Source organism: Myotis brandtii, unplaced genomic scaffold (assembly GCF_000412655.1).
Source record: "Myotis brandtii unplaced genomic scaffold, ASM41265v1 scaffold365, whole genome shotgun sequence".
Taxonomy (NCBI): Eukaryota; Metazoa; Chordata; class Mammalia; order Chiroptera; family Vespertilionidae; genus Myotis; species Myotis brandtii.
Window position 1 is genome coordinate 1,539,878 of NW_005364031.1, and position 17,081 is coordinate 1,556,958.

The window sequence follows — 17,081 nt, forward strand, 5'->3', positions numbered from 1 at the left end:
TGGTTGCCTGCTTGTGTTCTACAGCATTGTAGAGACTGTCTTGTTGGAGTCTCTTTTCCTTTTTCTGGCTTTGTAAAACCAAGCAGCCATGTGGGGAAACCCCATCTGAAAAGAAATTTCTTGGAGCTACAGCCACCAAAAAACCAGAAGCTGTCAGTACTGTAAAAGCAGAGAAGTGAGTCCTGCCAATAACCTGTGTGAGCTTGGAAGCCAGTCCTTTCCTAGTTAAGCCTCAGATGAAATTGCAGCCCAAGTTAACACCTTGGCTGCAGCCCCGGGAGGACCCAGCTAGTCTAGGCCCAGACTCATGACCTACAGAAACTGGGTGTTATTTTGAGCTATTAGGTTTGTGGTGATATTGTTTCACAGCAATAGAAAACTAATACACCCAGCAAAATTATTTAACTGGGAAGATAGAATGAAGATATTTTCAGACATATTAGTTCTATGAAATGTTAAGGATTAGTCTGCCCCAGCAGGCAGAGCGATGCTTCCCTAGATAACATGGATTAAATAAAACAATTCCTCTGCTCTTAAACTTCCCAAAGGCTTTATCATTTCCCTTGACTCAATTCAGTTTGTTCTCACCTTAGAGCCTTTACTCTTATGCTGTCCTTTGCTCAGACCTCACACCACTCAGCTTTGTTCAAGCACCACCACCTCAACGAAGCTCTCCCTTATTATGCCATCTCAATTAGTAGCCCCTTACCCTATTTTTTTTGGTGCTCTTATCATTCTTTATTGATCTTATGTTCCCTGACCCCCCACCCCCACTGATTGTAAAATTCTGAGGGAGGAGTGTTTGTTCTATCACCAGACCCATACCTTTGGTGGTCAATTAACATTTAGTGAAGGAATGACTGGATTAGCTTTCAAAAGAAAACATTTCATTTTCTCCAAGTAAAGATGAGATTGTAAGTTAAACCAGATTTTATTCAATACTATTTAAAGTTCTTCTAAATGTATACAATTGCTTCAAATAATTAAATGCAAGAAAGCTGCTTGTCAGTAATGGACAGATACGGTTCTGAAAAAATTTCAATATAACTGGAACAGAGTATATATGTAGCCCATTATCTTCATAATCGAGAATTCATATTATTTTGATCATCAATACACTGAGCCAACTGTGTGATCTTATAGTCATAGGAACGGGGTAAAGACTGGTATTATGCTATTTGTTTTTTGACATTCTAGGCATTATTGACTTGAAAAGCGATAATGTTCTCTGTAATGTGTTGGAGTGCTAGGCAGAATGTAAGAGAGCGTTTACCCCTGTCCTGACCATCACACTTAATTAAAATGAAGGCATTGCACTGTGCATTAGGGGAAGTCTCTGGAGTAATTCCATCCCCCCCTGCAAATTAATTCTTCTATTTTAAGTTAGATCTCTACCTCATTGCTTGGCATTAATGAATTTTTAGTAATATAAAGGGCAGATGAGAAGTGAACTAGCTTTAAATGAGTTGAGAAGCCAGCAGGCCACTAAGGGGAAGAGGAGAGTTTGCAAACTCTTCCAAGTAGTTCTACTTAATAAGATGCAGCCAAGTGGTTTTTCAAGGGCCATTGTTATTGCAGCAGAGATTCCAGATGGGCTTGGAGATAAGGTGGGCAGTGTTGCTGCCTCTACTGGCTATACTGGGGCCCTAATTTAATTCTTTCAACTCAACTCTGTTCTATAATTTTTTTAAATCCTCACCCGAGGATATTTTTTCCATTGATTTTTAGAAGGAGTGGGAGGGGTGGTGAGAGAAAGAGAGAGCAAAACATCTATGTGCCCTTGGCTGGAATCAAACCACTGACCCTTCAGTCTTTGGGCTGACACTCTAACCACTGAGAAACCAGTTAGGGCTATAATTTATAACATGTTAGCAATTCTACCTGACTCTCTTCAGTGTTCCAGTGGAGAAAATGTGGAAGAAAAGCATAGTGATGATTACTACTATCATATTACATCCTGTTATACCAAACTCAGCTAAAGTTCTTGAGGATACTTTATAAACCTAAAGGTTACATTGCAGTGAAGGTGACCAACCATTCTGATTTGCTGGGGACTTCCCTGGGTTTAGTACTGAAAGTTCGGCACCCCAGGAAAGATCTTAGTTCCAGGCAAACCAGAAAAATTGGCCACCCTAAGGTACTCTCCTGGGCTCCAGTCTGGCAGGGCCATCATTAGGCCCGTGGTAAGTTGTTTGGAATTTAAACTAAGTACTATAGTTTGTCCTTCCAGAAAATCCTGGTTCTATTCCAATCACCTGTACTTAAATCTTGCTGTTAGTCTGACTACAAAGAGCAGTTCACCACATTGCTTTAGCCCAAGGGTAAACATTCAATACTTACCAAAACCTTTTACCCAGCAATTCTTTTCCTAGGATTTAGAGGAAAAACAAACATGTATATATGAAGCTATTATATTTTTGTTTATTATGATAGCAAAAATGGGAAATCAGCTTAAATGTCCACAATGGGGGTTAACTTAGTGAAATGCATGGTATTCATTTAATGAAAGAATACATAGCCATTGAAATCACAGCTTTTGCAAGCTATCCAATGATAGGGGGGAAAGTATCTAAAATAGTATTAACATGATAATAGATATAAAGTTGTATATACTGTATACAAGAAAAGGCTGAGAGGGAAATTATATTAAAATATTAGCATTAGGTTATCTTTGGATGAGCATTATATATTTTATGCTTTCTTTATCATCAACATAAAATAATTATTGAGAAAACCATTAACACTAGATTAGTGGATCTTTAACTTAAGTTGCCTAAAGAATATCTTTTCTAAGTCATATTTCTGAGCTCTGCCTTCAAATATTCTGAATCAAGTTCTAAGCAAGGCCCTTGAAAGTTCCTTTTAAACACCACCCCAGAATATTCTAACGCATGTGCTCTGAACTACGTGGAGAAACACCTGCGGGAGTGTGTCTGTCTATCTGTAATCTATTTGTCTTTTCTTTTAACTAGCAAGTTAGTCGAACATGCAGATAGAAGACATGGTTCTTTAATTGATGGCATGTCAAAGCACCATCTGCTGCCCAGCCAAAGTTGCTGCAACCACTGATTAATGATAGAAAGTCTGCCATCAGATCTCCATCCTTTAGTCTGAGATTTACCACTGAAGGGCTGTGTCAGAATCCCTTTTGGAGGTTTGTGAGCACCTGCACACACACACACACACACACACACACACACTTCACACACACTCACACACAGTTTCCCAGGCCAGACATGGCCCGGTCAAACCTCTGGAGTCAGAATCTCAGAGCAGGAGGCTGAAAGTATACACTGACATGACTCTACACGTGGTTCTGATATTCACCCATCTTTACCAACAACTGTTGTGGCCTAAGATTCAAGTTCTTGTTAAAACATAAATATCTATAGAACTTGGAAACAGTTGCTAATGTTAAGCATCTTAGTAAAATTGAATTTGTCAGGTCTTTTCTGAAATCAGATTTTGATGAAGATAGAAGGAAAGAACATGAAGATCTTGGTATATGAGGAAGAATGGGGAGTGACTGAATAAATGGAATAAAAACAAAAAACAGCCTTAAAAAGTAGGTATCAGAGGTGTTAGAGATTGACTGTCAACCTCATCGTTTTGCATAGTGGCCCCTGGCACTGCAAGGTGCTTTCACCAATTGCAAAATAAAAATAATTAGGTGCTATTGGTGAATAAAATTTACAAGTGAAATTGTTCACATTTTATCAATAGCTGAATAGTCAATGCGGCAGAAAGCAGCCATTTTATTAGCACTTTTGCAAGACCTGTAAGTGGTTCATTGCCAATTACAGCACTTATGCAGATTTACGTTGACTTACACCTCCAAGGCCACACTTGCCATATTCCCTCATTTCCTCCTGGATTTCAATGGCTGGTCTTCAAATCTGTGCCTCTGATGTGTCCTCATTCTAACAAGCTGGGTCGGTTCAGAAGGCGAAGAGACAATTTCTGCTACAAAAAAACACACACACTATTTTTTAAATGGAATGCATTTTAACTTCTTACCTGCTAGGTTTCAAAGCTAGCTCACTCCTTTGAAGAATGAGGTGAGAAATAGATAAGTTTTCAAATGCCTGAGGTGGAGGTCACAGTAGCTTTTCATCAGAGAATAATGGTTGCCTCAGAACCAGCGTGGCCTCCCCTTGAAGACTCAAGTAATGTGGCAGAAGCTCTGCGTGTGTGTCAGGGAACAGACAATAGTGTGGGCAGCGCCATTTGTGCTGGGACTGTTCTGTATTCAGAAACTTAATCCACTTTCTCGTCTTTAGTTGACCGGAGAATGGGGAGCAGTTTATTTCTTACAGAGTGGTTATAAAACGGAGTCCCTTAAATATAAAACAGACAGAGGAGAAGGCTAATTGTTCCATAGAACATGTTCCTTCTCAAGAATTGGAGTAATGAGAATAGGAAAAGGTCAGTTGGTGCATGATTAAGTAAAGAATGAATCCATTCTATTCAAACTCCTGCCTTCCGCCTTCCTGGTGTAGACTGGGGAGTGACCTGTATTCATGGAGCTAGTTAACAAAGGCAAGATCAGTGGGGGGAAGTCAGAGAATCATTAAATAGGGTTATACATGAGTTATTTTAAGAAGATACAACCCTCACCTGAATAGCTTTTGGTAATGCATGTATGTACTCGACTCTGATCCAAGGGGCATGTTGTCCAGAACACAACTCTTGAGCTGCTCAAATTACAGGAGGCCCTGCCTTCTGTTTTCTCTGAATACCGGAGTTTTCATCCTGGAGCACTCCCCTGATGGTCTTGCTTTTCTAGGCTGGATCAATATCTGCCCCACAAACACCGCATAACCTGCATGTAGGCTCAAGATAAGCCAGTGTGGAAAGAACCGGCAATTCTATTAAGCCTTTTTGGGCAATCACTTCTGTGAAAGCCCTGCATACATAAGACATTCTGGGAAATTTAACATTTAGCTGATGATCTGACAGTGATATAGAATGTTAGAGCTGGAAAGGAACCCTATATGCTGGGACCACTTTACAGATGAGAAAGCTGAGGCCTGGGAAGTTATGATAATAATGTTGACACAGAAACTTAATGTGTAACCTAAATTAGGATATATAATTTGCTGGAGAGTTTACCTGTTATTACTTACAACAGTTTCCTGAATGGAGTAAGATTATTGTTATTTTTATACATTAAAACCTGAGGCTCTGAGAGGTTAAATAACTTTTTAAAGGCAGCTTGGAAGTCAGTGGCCACACCAGAACTTGAACCTTAGTCTGTTTGAATTTCCTTCTAGATTGGTGTTTCTCACCTATCAAAGCTGACGGATGGCCAAAAGCACCAGAGAGAGTAAACCTGGCTTCAGAAACACTGTCCTCTGCTGATCTTGCCGGAGGCCTGGGGGCATTTAGAAAGCCAGAATGGGTTTGCATAAAGACACATAGGCCATGGGACCTACTCCATCCCACACACCTTTTCCTATGCTGTGCATCCTAATTTATCCGAACTTCCACCCCGAGCCCAGGGTCTGCCTTCCAATCGCTAGTGCTATTTGCCATCAGTCTCACTTGGACCCAAGCCACCTTTGACTTGCTTCCTGTCTACTGATTTGTCTTTTCTTGAAGTTTTATATAAATGAAATTATAGGATATTCTGGCTTCTTTCACTTAGCATAATTTTTATTGTTCAATTACAGTTGACATTTAATATTATATTAGATTCAGGTGTATAACATAGTGGTTAGACATTTATATAACATATGAGGTGATCCCCCTGATAAATCTAGTACCCACCTGGCACCATACCTAGTTATTACAACATTATTGACTATATTCCCTATGCTATACTTTACATCCCCGTGACTCTTTTGTAAACTACCAACTTGTACTTCTCAATCCCTTTACATTTTTCAGCCAGTCCCCAATCCCATTCCATCCGGCAACACCAGTTTGTTCTCTGCATCTCTGAGTTTGTTTCTGTTTTGTTTTTCATTTATTTTTGTTTTATAGATTTTTTTTAAAGGTTCATTCATATTATAGCAGGTTCCAGTGACTTGTCCCTTTTCATTACTGACTAGTAATCCATTGTGTCAGGGTATTTCAGGGAAGAAAGGCCAAACTCTTTAGCTCAAAATATAAACCTTTAATAACCTGGCTGCCACCTATGCAACTATCTCCTTCTATTGACATCCTCCCACCTACTCCAGCCTCACATATCACTCTAGCAATGCTGAATGGCTTGCAGTTTTCAAGTGTACTGTTATTTTCAATGTACCTTTTAAAATAATAATAGTAATTATAAAGTTCTATCTGCTTTGAATACCCTTATGCTGCATTTGCTCAATTCTGATTATATCCTGCACCACATTTCTTTATTTGACTCTTTTTATATTTTCTTTCAAAACTCAACTCAAAAGCCACCTGCTCTAAGAAAGTTTCCCTGACATATAACCATTCTCTCCCAACGCTGGCCTGACAGAACAATTGGCAGGTGCTCCTGTAGTCCAGAGACTCCTCTTCATATCACATCACATTACAAACAGTTGTTCCTGGTTTGCTTCCCTGGACTTGTCATTATAAGATCATTGAAGGAAGGAGCCATGACTTTCTGTCTTTAGCATCTAGCACAACATGGCACACGGTAGGAATTTAATAAGTTTGAAAATATGAAAACTCTATCCATTACCTGTATTGTGGCTCAATGTTCTAAATGCTTCTAAACTAAATGAGGGAAGTATCTAAGCATTATTGACAAGAAAAAAGGGTAATTATTTCCAAATGCAGTTGTCCTATGAAATATTGGTAGCCTGGGATTACTACAGCCCATATCAAAAATTATTTGTAAGCAATTTAGGGATTAGGTTTTTTTTCATGGACTGATTCTTATTGTGATTTTAGTGATTATTAAAATAAAAGGAGCCCTGGCTGATGTGCTCAATGGTTAGAATGTTGGCCCATGAACGGAAGGCTCATGGGTTAGATTCCCAACCAAGGACACAAGATTTGATACCCAGCCCAATCGGGGCAACCAATCGATGTGTTTCTCTCACATGGATGTTTCTCTCTCATTCTCTCTCCTCCCTCCCTCCCTTGCACTCTCTCTAAAAAATTTAATGGAAAAAATATCCTCCGGTGAGGATTAACAACAACAAAACAACAATAACAACAGAAACACTAAAAGGAGCCTTAGGATTTACCTAATTCAAGCATCTTGTTTCAGTAGGGGGTCTTTCTGAGGTCCAGAGCATGAAATAGCAATGAAATCCACATACCTTGTGACTTACCTGGAAAGGAAATTGGCTTCTGTGGATTGCTCTTTCCATGGCAAGATGCTGCATCCCTTTTCCAAAAGATGAAAATAGTGACCATCAGTAGTTCCAGGGATGAGAGAAGGAACTGTGAACTCAGATTGCCTGTGCATCCTAGCTCTCCATTTACCTGCTCTGAAAACTTGTGCAAGTTACCTCTGCTACCTCAACTTCCTCACATCAGATGTGGGTTGTTAATTACATCTCCTGTGCCACTGGCTTAACTATTGTCTCTTGGCTTCAAACCCATCCTTCTGTACCCTGTTCTGGGATGTTGGGACTGGGGCGTGTCTCCTTTTCTCTCTGCCCCCTTCATAGGGCCACTAGAGAGAGTCTGAGAGACTGGAAATAAAAGAAGGGACACATCGCTGTTTTGACATCCTATGGTTGTAAGCTCCACACTAGTAATATTCTAACCCTGAGTAGAAGTTCATTCTAGTGATTCATTTATTACATAAACATATATGTAAGTTTTCCTAAGCACAGGCAGAAACAGCCTCATTGAGCCTCCCCAGAAATACTAGCACCAGCCACGCAGTGTCCTCCTCCTCAGAAGTTTCAGCTTTTGCTCCACGAGGTCCCTCCTTCCAGCTTATACATTTTCATAATGGTAAGCTCATCCATCTGCTCCCCTGGCTTTGGTGGTGGTAGCTGCTTCCAGTAATTACTACCTCCCTGTTCCCTTTCTGTCTTTTTAGTTCTTCAGTCTCTACTTAGCAATTCTCCTTGTTAAATTCTCGTTGCTAAAATACGAGATGTGTTTTCTGCCTCCTCACTAGACCCTGACTGATGGGTCTTCCTCAAAGGGTTTTGTGAACATTAAAATAATTGTCCACGGAAAGGTTTTCACAGGGCCTGGCACATTGAAGTGGCTCAGGAAATGCTAACTATTGGTATTACTAATTAACTGTTCTATTGCTTAAGAAGAACTGTGTATCTGTTATGAGTATGTCTTTTTATATATTTTCTTCCTCTAGAACAGTAAGGAAAGGCGAATCACCGGGCTTTATGTTTTTGTTTTGGATTTTCCTATACTTTTGGAATTATTCCAAGTTTGTGGGAGGCATAGGAACCTTAATGCCCAGATCAGCTTTATGGGGGTTACTTAGTTCTCACAATAGCAAGTCTCAGGCCACTATCTATTTGAATCCTGCAAGAAAAAAATCTCTAGAGGAAGTGTTATGCCTGTGAGTCATCCACACTAATTTTCAAAACAGCAAACCGAACAGAGAGATGAACATATATAAAGAATTGACTCATTCTTTTTGAGGTTTGTTTTTTTATTGAATTCAATCCCAACCAATATTATGGTTTCCATATGCTCCCTTCTTTCTGGGGTCTTATAATTTGTATACTGTCTCTTTTTAAAATTTCTATTTCACACATTTTTCATTAAACATTCCAAAACATCCTTCTACTTATACATAGATGCTTTCTTTGTGTGATATCAGGTGCTTCTCTGGTTTGATGAGAACTGTATATTTTATTTCTTCATTGAGTCCTGATGGATGGTGCCCCAAATCCTTTGTTGTGTGGTCAGTGCTCTACTTATACTTGGCCAAACTGTAGGGAGAAAAAAAGGAAAACTTTGTTGATAATAGTCGCCTGAGATAAACTGAAAATTGTCATGTATGCTATGGAACTGTGGGAAAATAGATATCAGGAGGAGGTGTTTGATCCTATTTCTAGGTATAATTATTATTTATGAGACTGATTTGGATTACTAAGATATGTAATGTGGTTTTGCCCTTACGTATTAGTCAACATATTAGCATTTTTGTTAGAGTCCAGGTCCAGGAGGTAGAGATAGAAGATGGAGATGGAGATGGTGTGTGTGTGTGTGTGTGTGCATGCGTGTGTGTGTGTGCATGCGTGTGTGTGTGTGTGTGTGTGTGTGTGTGTGTGTGTGTGTGAGAGAGAGAGAGAGAGAGAGAGAGAGAGAGAAAGAGAGAGAGGAAAGAGAACATATATGTGCATATTTGAGAGTGAAGGTGAGGCTTGGGGAGCGATCTATGACTGGTAACAGCAATAATTGCTCTGTTCTTAATTCAGGTAGCCTGCTTTGTTCATACTTAGTCGCCAAAGAGTTTGCTTTGGCAATATTAGTAAATGTGCTGGTAAGGCCCTTTGAATGTTATACTTCCACATTTTCATCATACTTGGTTCTACCTTAAGAGGTCCATCTGTTGCCATGAATCCAAGCAATTTCACAATAGAGGGAAATGTAATCTTTCTTGCTTCTGTTTTAAATATGTCCCTGCAATTGAACTAAATCTAAACCAAAGAAATATTAATAAAGTAGAACAACTTGAATGAATTCAAACCAACCAAAAGAAAACATTATTTGCACCTTCAAGGTTTCTATTCCATAAAGAATAGGAATATAGAAATATAGATAGAAATACTTAAAAAGAGAGAAAGTTCTGGTGAAATGCTCTCTTTTCTCTTTCGTTACAGAATGGCATTTCCCAAAAATGGCCCTCACAGGGTCTTTCTTGTACTCTTTTTTAAAATTTATTTTTATTTTTGAAAGTATTATAGATATCTATTTCCCCCTTGCTCTCCACATTGACCCCCTCCACCCCACTACCCTCCCCTCCCCAGGCCTTCCCTATACTACTGTCTATCCATGGGCTATGCATATAAATTCATTGGTTAATCTCTTCCCACCCCATTCCCCTTCCCTCTGAAATATGTCAGTTTGGTGCATACTTCAATGTCTCTGGATCTTTTTTGTTCATCAGCTTACTTTGTTCATTAGATTCCACATATAAGTGAGATCATGTGATACTTGTCTTTCTCTGACTGGCTTATTTTGCTTAGCATAATACTCTCCAGGTCCCTCCATGATCTCTCGAATGGTAACAGATCTTCCTTTTTTTACAGCTACATAGTATTCCATTGTGTAAATGTACCACAGTTTATTAATCCATTCATCTACTGATGGACACTTGGGCTGTTTCCAGATTTAGCTATTGTAAATAACACTGCTATGTATATAGGGGTGCATATATTCTTTCTGATTTGTATTCCTGGCTTCTTAGGATATATTTGTAGAAGTGGGATCACTGAGTCAAATGGCAGTTCCATATTTAATTTTTTGAGGAAACTTCAAACTGTTTTCCATTATGGTTGTACCAGTCTGCATTCCAACCAACAGTGTATTAGGTAGGGTTCCTTTTCTCTACATCCTCGCCAGCATTTGTTTTTTGTTGATTTATTGATGATAGCCATTCTAACAGGTATGAAGTGGTATTTTAATTTCCATCTCTCTGATGATTAGTGACATTGAGCATTTTTCCATATGTCTCTTGGCCATTTGTATGTCCTCTTTTGAGAAGTGTCTATTCAGATCTTCTGTTCATTTTTTAATTGGGTTGCTTTTCTTCCTTTTGTTGAGTTGTATGAGTACTTTATATATTTTGGAAATTAACCCCTTATTAGATGTATCATTGGCAAATATGTCCTCATGGGAGAACATATGGACAGTGAGTCCTCCTTTCATTTTGATGCTGGTTTCTTTTGCTGTGCAGAAGCTTTTTATTTTGATGCAATAAATGAATTCGGCAAAGTAGCAGTATACAAAATTAATGCCCAGAAATCAATGGTATTTTTATACACCAATAATAAACTCTCAGAAAGAGAAACTAAAAAAATAATCTTATTTACCATTGTAATAAAATAATTAAGATACTTTGAAATAAACTGAACCAAGGAAGTAAAAGACTTGTACTCAGAAAGCTATAGAATGTTGAAAAAAGAAACAGAAGAAGATGTAAACAAGTGGAAGAATATACCGTGTTTATGGAGTGATTGAATTCATATCATTAAAATGTTCATAATGCCCAAAGCAATCTATGAATTCAATGCAATCCCTATCAAAATACCAATGGCATATTTCACAGAGCTAGAACAAACACTCCAAAAATTTATATGAAACAAAAAGACCACAAATAGCTATAGCAATCTTGAGAAAGAAGAGCAAAGTTGGAGGAATCTCAATACCAGATATCCTATATAATAAAGAGCTAATATGCAAATTAACCCTCATGCCCTCACAAGATGGCTGCCTATGACCAGGCCAGCAGGGAAGTTAGTGAGGGACAACCAAAGGGCTGAATAGCAGGCTGTGTGGGGTGACCAGACAGCAGGGTGTGTGTGTGTGTGTGTGGGGGGGTTGTGAGAAGTGACTAGGCCGGCAGGGGGAGAAGTTGGGGGCGACCAGGCCAGCAGGGGGGGGCAGGAAGGGGTGATTAGGCTGACATGCAGAGGCAGTGAGGGGTGATCAGGCTAGCTTGGGGGGGGGATAGTTAGGGGCAACCAGGCAGGCAGGCAGGTGAGTGATTAGAAGCCAGTGGTCCAGGATTGTGAGAGGGATGTCCAATTGCCAAGGGGTCCCAGATTGGAGAGGGTGCAGGCTGGACTGAGGGGACCCCCCATGCCGTGTATGAATTTCGTGCACCAGGCCTCTAGTCAAACTATAATACAAAGTCACTGTTTTAAAAATAGCCTGGTACTGACACAAGAACAGACATATTGACCAATGGAACAGAACAGAGAACCCAGAAATCAACCTAAGCCATTAGGCTCAATTAATATTTGACAAAGGAGGCAAGAGCATACAATGGAGTCAAGAAAGTCTCTTCAATAAATGGTGTTGGGAAAATTGGACAGATACATGCAAAACAATGAAACTGGACCACCAACTTACACCATCCACAAGAATAAACTCAAAATGAGTAAAAGACTTAAATGTAAGTGGTGAAACCATAAAAATCATAGAAGAAAACATAGGCAGCAAAATATCAGACATCTCACGAGCAGAATTTTCACTGATACATTGCCTAGGGCAAGGGAAACAAAGGGAAAAATAAACAAACGGGTCTACATCTTGTATTCTTTATATAGGAAAAAATATTTCATAGTCAGGGAAATAGGAGACAAGCAAAAGTTAATTTATGTTCTTTAACATGTCTTCTTTTCTCTTTTAATATCCTTTGGGATAAGTCCTTCCCATGGGCTTTTCCCCTTTTGTTTCCTGCACGTTAAAGGGTCTTTCTTCATTGTCTACCCATGTGCTGTTTTGGCTCTTTTTATAAGCTTGCCAATTTACTCCCACTTTCTGTTAGTATTTAATTATCCAAGGACCTCACAATTAAAACTCATTCCAACTGCTGAAGAATTGCTGTCTAGCACTTACTTAGCTCTCTCCTTATGTATATATTACATATGATTAACCTCAAGGGCTTTCTTGATATGTATTTTTTCACTCTCTAGTTTTTCAATAGTAATTGGTGACAGTGGAAAAAAATGTAATGAAATAGCTAGTGAATGAGTTTTCAAAGGTTGGAAATAATCAGGAAAAAAAGAAAGACTTAGGAAATTAAAACTCAAATGGTCTGATAACTATGCAGGGAGAACTGACAGTTAATTGCTATGCTTGTAAAACTTTTAAGTGTCTCATTATTACATAATGGAAGAATGAACTCTGATGTCACAGTTACTTAAAATATTAGGAACTTTAAGTTATTTTGCTATTTTCTTGGCAATATGTGCCTGTGCAGTTGAAGTTGGTGACATTCTGCCCTTGAGCTGGTTGACATGCTCAACATTTCTGAAGTATCACAGTGATAGCCATCATCCATTCAGGAGCTTAATGACATGCTCTCTGGAGCCCATCTGTGAACCATTGTATCAGATGAGAGAGTCACAACTGAGCAACATGTTAAATTAGATTCGCATAAACCATTTCATCTTCTCCAGGTTGAGCTCTCAGTCTTTACTTGTTTTCTTCTTTATCTGTCCTCATTAATGTAGGTATAGTTTGATCACATCTTGGCAGATAACACATTTTAAGATACTTTAGTGCTGCTCCACCCAGAATTGAGTGTTCCTCTCAAGTATTGTACTATCCCTCAGAGCAGAGAATTCTGAGGCAGAATTTTCTGCCCTTCATATTCTTCCTTTCGGGAGAGGGGGGAGGAGAAGCCTGGTATTCCAAATATCTGATATGGAAGAAGTCTGATCCTGATTGACATTCAGTGGACTAAGGGGATAAAGTAGCCACTCTAGGGGCTGGTGGACAAGTCTGGTCTCCATTCTTCACTGAGTCCTCAGGGTGAGAGAGACCCTTCTATAATTTTCTCCAAATTAAGATTCTTTTCCTTAGAGTAATTCTTGTTTCCAGAAAAGGACCTGCTGCTTCTCCAAGCTGAAAAAAAAACACACACACCTGTTAAGTACTGTAAATTGCGAGGCTAGAATAATAGCTCTGGTCTTCTTTATTCAGTGGTTAAAAAAAGTGAGATTTTAATAATTCTCTAAATGGTGTAGAGATGAGAGTCTGCTTTAATGTATTTTTGGACTGTCATTTGTCCTGTTGTAGTGACATTTTCTTATGATGCTCATGTTTTCAGTATGCAAAAGTTGGGATAAATGTGCCTTTCTTTGGTCATCTACTGTGTGAAAACAATTTTATTTGGTAGAAGATTAAATGGAGTGTCATGCACAGGCATCTACACACATATTTTCTCATGGAAATTTTTTTTGTACTAGAAAGTCAGTGGTTTTGGTAGAGGAGACATTTTAGAAATGAGGAAAAATAAACAATAGTTAACTGAAATAATATCAATTTGTTAAAAATGTAATTTTAAGGATTCCAGTGTCAACTTTAATCATTCCTCTTGGGCTGTAACATAAATATTGCACAATTAGATAACTTTATTTAACGTTTATAAAGATAAGATATAAAATTGAAAGCAACAAATAACAAACAAGAAAAACAAACAAATAAAAATTCATAGACATAGACAACAGTATGGTGGTTACCAGAGGGAAGGGAGTGGGCAGGATAGTAAAGGGTAAATGAGGTCAAATATATGGCGACAGAAGATTTCATCTTGGGAGGTGGGCACACAATACAATATACAGATAATGTATCATGGAATTGTACACTTGAAACCTTTGTAATCTTATTAATCGATGTCACCCAAATAAATATAATTAAAAATAAAAAATTAAAATAAATAAATAAAATTTAAAAACTAATCATGAAACTTTACTGACACATACACAAAGACAGAATCTGAAAAGATATTTGTTGCACTTTTAGAGGAATTGTTGAAAATATCCCCCCCCCCAAAAAAAAATTACTAAGGACCATTTCCTTACACATGGAAATATTTTTTTCCTGCAATAGAATTTTTATGCTGAAGTATTTAATTTTAATAAACATTTATTTTAATGGTGATGGCAGGAATTTAGAACAACAGGACTTTACACTGACATGACTTTTTCAGTGAACTTGGAATAGTAGTCCTTGAATTTTGAGAGACCAGAGGGTTAAGACACCAGAAAACTTGTAAGCTTGTAAGGAATGTGTATACTCATCAATTATTGCAATTTATAAACTGAAACACTATAAAAATAAAATTATTAATTTTTCTCTACTCTTAAAGATATCATTTACTTTTTTTGGCCTTTTTTCCCATAGCGATAAAGCCAAGACTGAGATGGATTAATTTGATTTATTCTGTTTTAGTAAGACTTGTGGTAACATCCCTTTTCCCCCCTCCTTTGTAGCACCTTCTAAACATTACTAATCTAGTTCGTTTTCAAATAAAAATATTCAAATTCCAGGTTTTCTGTCTTCTTTTTTTTAAACAAATTAACACTACTTGGTAGCCATTTGTTCCGCAGAAGGCTCAAGCAACCTCCTTCTCCAGTATGCTTATTTCAAATTCATCACCTGCACAATCATTTTTCATAGTTTATGCTATGGCTCTGTGAACTAGTCATTCTTCCACTCAATATCCTTTGAAGTCACTGAGTGGTATTTTATGTATCCAAGGCCACTGCAGCTTTCTTTCTATCAGATCCACAATGAATAATGCAATATAGATGTCAGCAATTTTTGTTCATTAATAGAAGCTACCCTTTCTTTAAGTGGTGATTCACAAACTATATGGGAAATGATTCCTAGGATACAGGAAACAGAGAGAGAGTGAGAGCGAGAGCAAGAGCGAGAGAGAGAGAGAGAGAGAGAGAGAGAGAGAAAAGAGAGAGGTGTGTGGTTACTTATTTTGAAAAGGCATATCCAATATATCAATTCTATTTTCTTCATATTATCCCATATAATAAAAGCTTAATATGCTAAATGTCCAGTCATCCGGTCGTCTGTTCAACCAATCAAAGCGTAATATACTAATGATATGCTAAGGCCACTCAACTGCTCGCTATGACATGCACTGATCACCGGGCAGATGCTCCGACAGGTAGGTTAGCTTGCTGCTGGTGTCTGGTCGATCAGGACTGAACAAGACAGGTCGGACATGCCCTGGACCCCTCCTGCAGTCCCTCCCTGGCTGGCCAAACTCCTGTGTCCCTCCCCAGCCCCGATCATGCACCAGTGGGGTCCCTCGACCTGGCCTGCACCCTCTCGCAATCTGGACTGAGGGACCCCCCCCAAGTGCATGAATTTTGTGCACTGGGCCTCTAGTAAATTATAAAAATGGTGCTAAATAAATTCTTAGAAGGTGGGGGATGTTCAAAAGATAGGGTAGAAAGCACTGGAAGGGATATGACTAAAAAGAATAAGTAAGTTGCTTTGGGGCAAGAAGTCAATTATAAGCTGACATGGAGGTAATGGCTTGTGTGAGCGGCATATTATTATTTTATGACATTAAGTTGTTATCTTTACAACTGTCATAAATAGTATGTACTTATAAATATGTATCTGTAGGCATGTCACTGGGGAAAGAGAAATATGGTACCAGTGAGTTAAACTGTCATGTCTATTCTGTGACTATGGGAACAATTAATTCTCAATATGCAGATTTTTGGTTTCTCTTGGCTGACATCATTTTCCTGGGTCATCTCAAACTAATTGCTGTGTATTTAGAGAATATAAATCAAGGTTACTATGAAGAACACAGTAAGAAGATAAATTTTCTTTAAGAAGTCAGAAATAAACCTGAAACTCATATAATATTGAATGTCAATTATATTTTAACTTTTAAAAGCAAAAAAATAATTTGATCACTCAAAAGTTAAAAAGAAAACATTTAAATTTATGTACTACTCACACCACTTTTCCAAAAAATTAAAGAGAAAAATCTGCAATCAAATTTTCCTGGCTCACTGGCTTATTTTATATATATCTCATGACTATTACAGCCCATTGTATCTTTTCCTTCCAAGAGCCCTCATTTATGGTTTTTACACTTCTAAGTATCATTAGCCAGCACTGATCAGAGGTCATTGGGAGAACTGATGAGTGTTGAAACTTAAATGGTTATTAGTAAGACACTATGGTAACAACAACAAAGAAAACCTTTTTGAGGGAAAAACTTGAAAGGATATAAAAAGTTTCAATTTGTAAATTATCTTTAATTTCTGTCCACCACCATACTATATTACCATAATACATGTGAGAAATTTACTACCGAGTTTCCTAAAGTAAAAAATTATGTTTTTTTTTTAATTTAAGACCAAACTTCAGACAAATGATCACAGCGGATGTATGTTCATTCCACTCAAGCCTAGCCAATTGTCAAGCTAGCTAGGCACCTCTGGTGTTACCTGGCATGCACATGTACACAATAAACTAAATTGATTATAAGAAACTCTATTGTGAATTTAAACCAAGGAACACCCAGACCAGGAGCCCATTAGCAATGGGAGCGGAGGCTAAACTGTCTTGTGTAGAGATAGGCAGGTGAAGCCATGCTGAGTATGTTAGTTTCTTGTTGCTGCTGTAACAAATTACAACAAACACAGTGGCTTAAAACAACACAAATT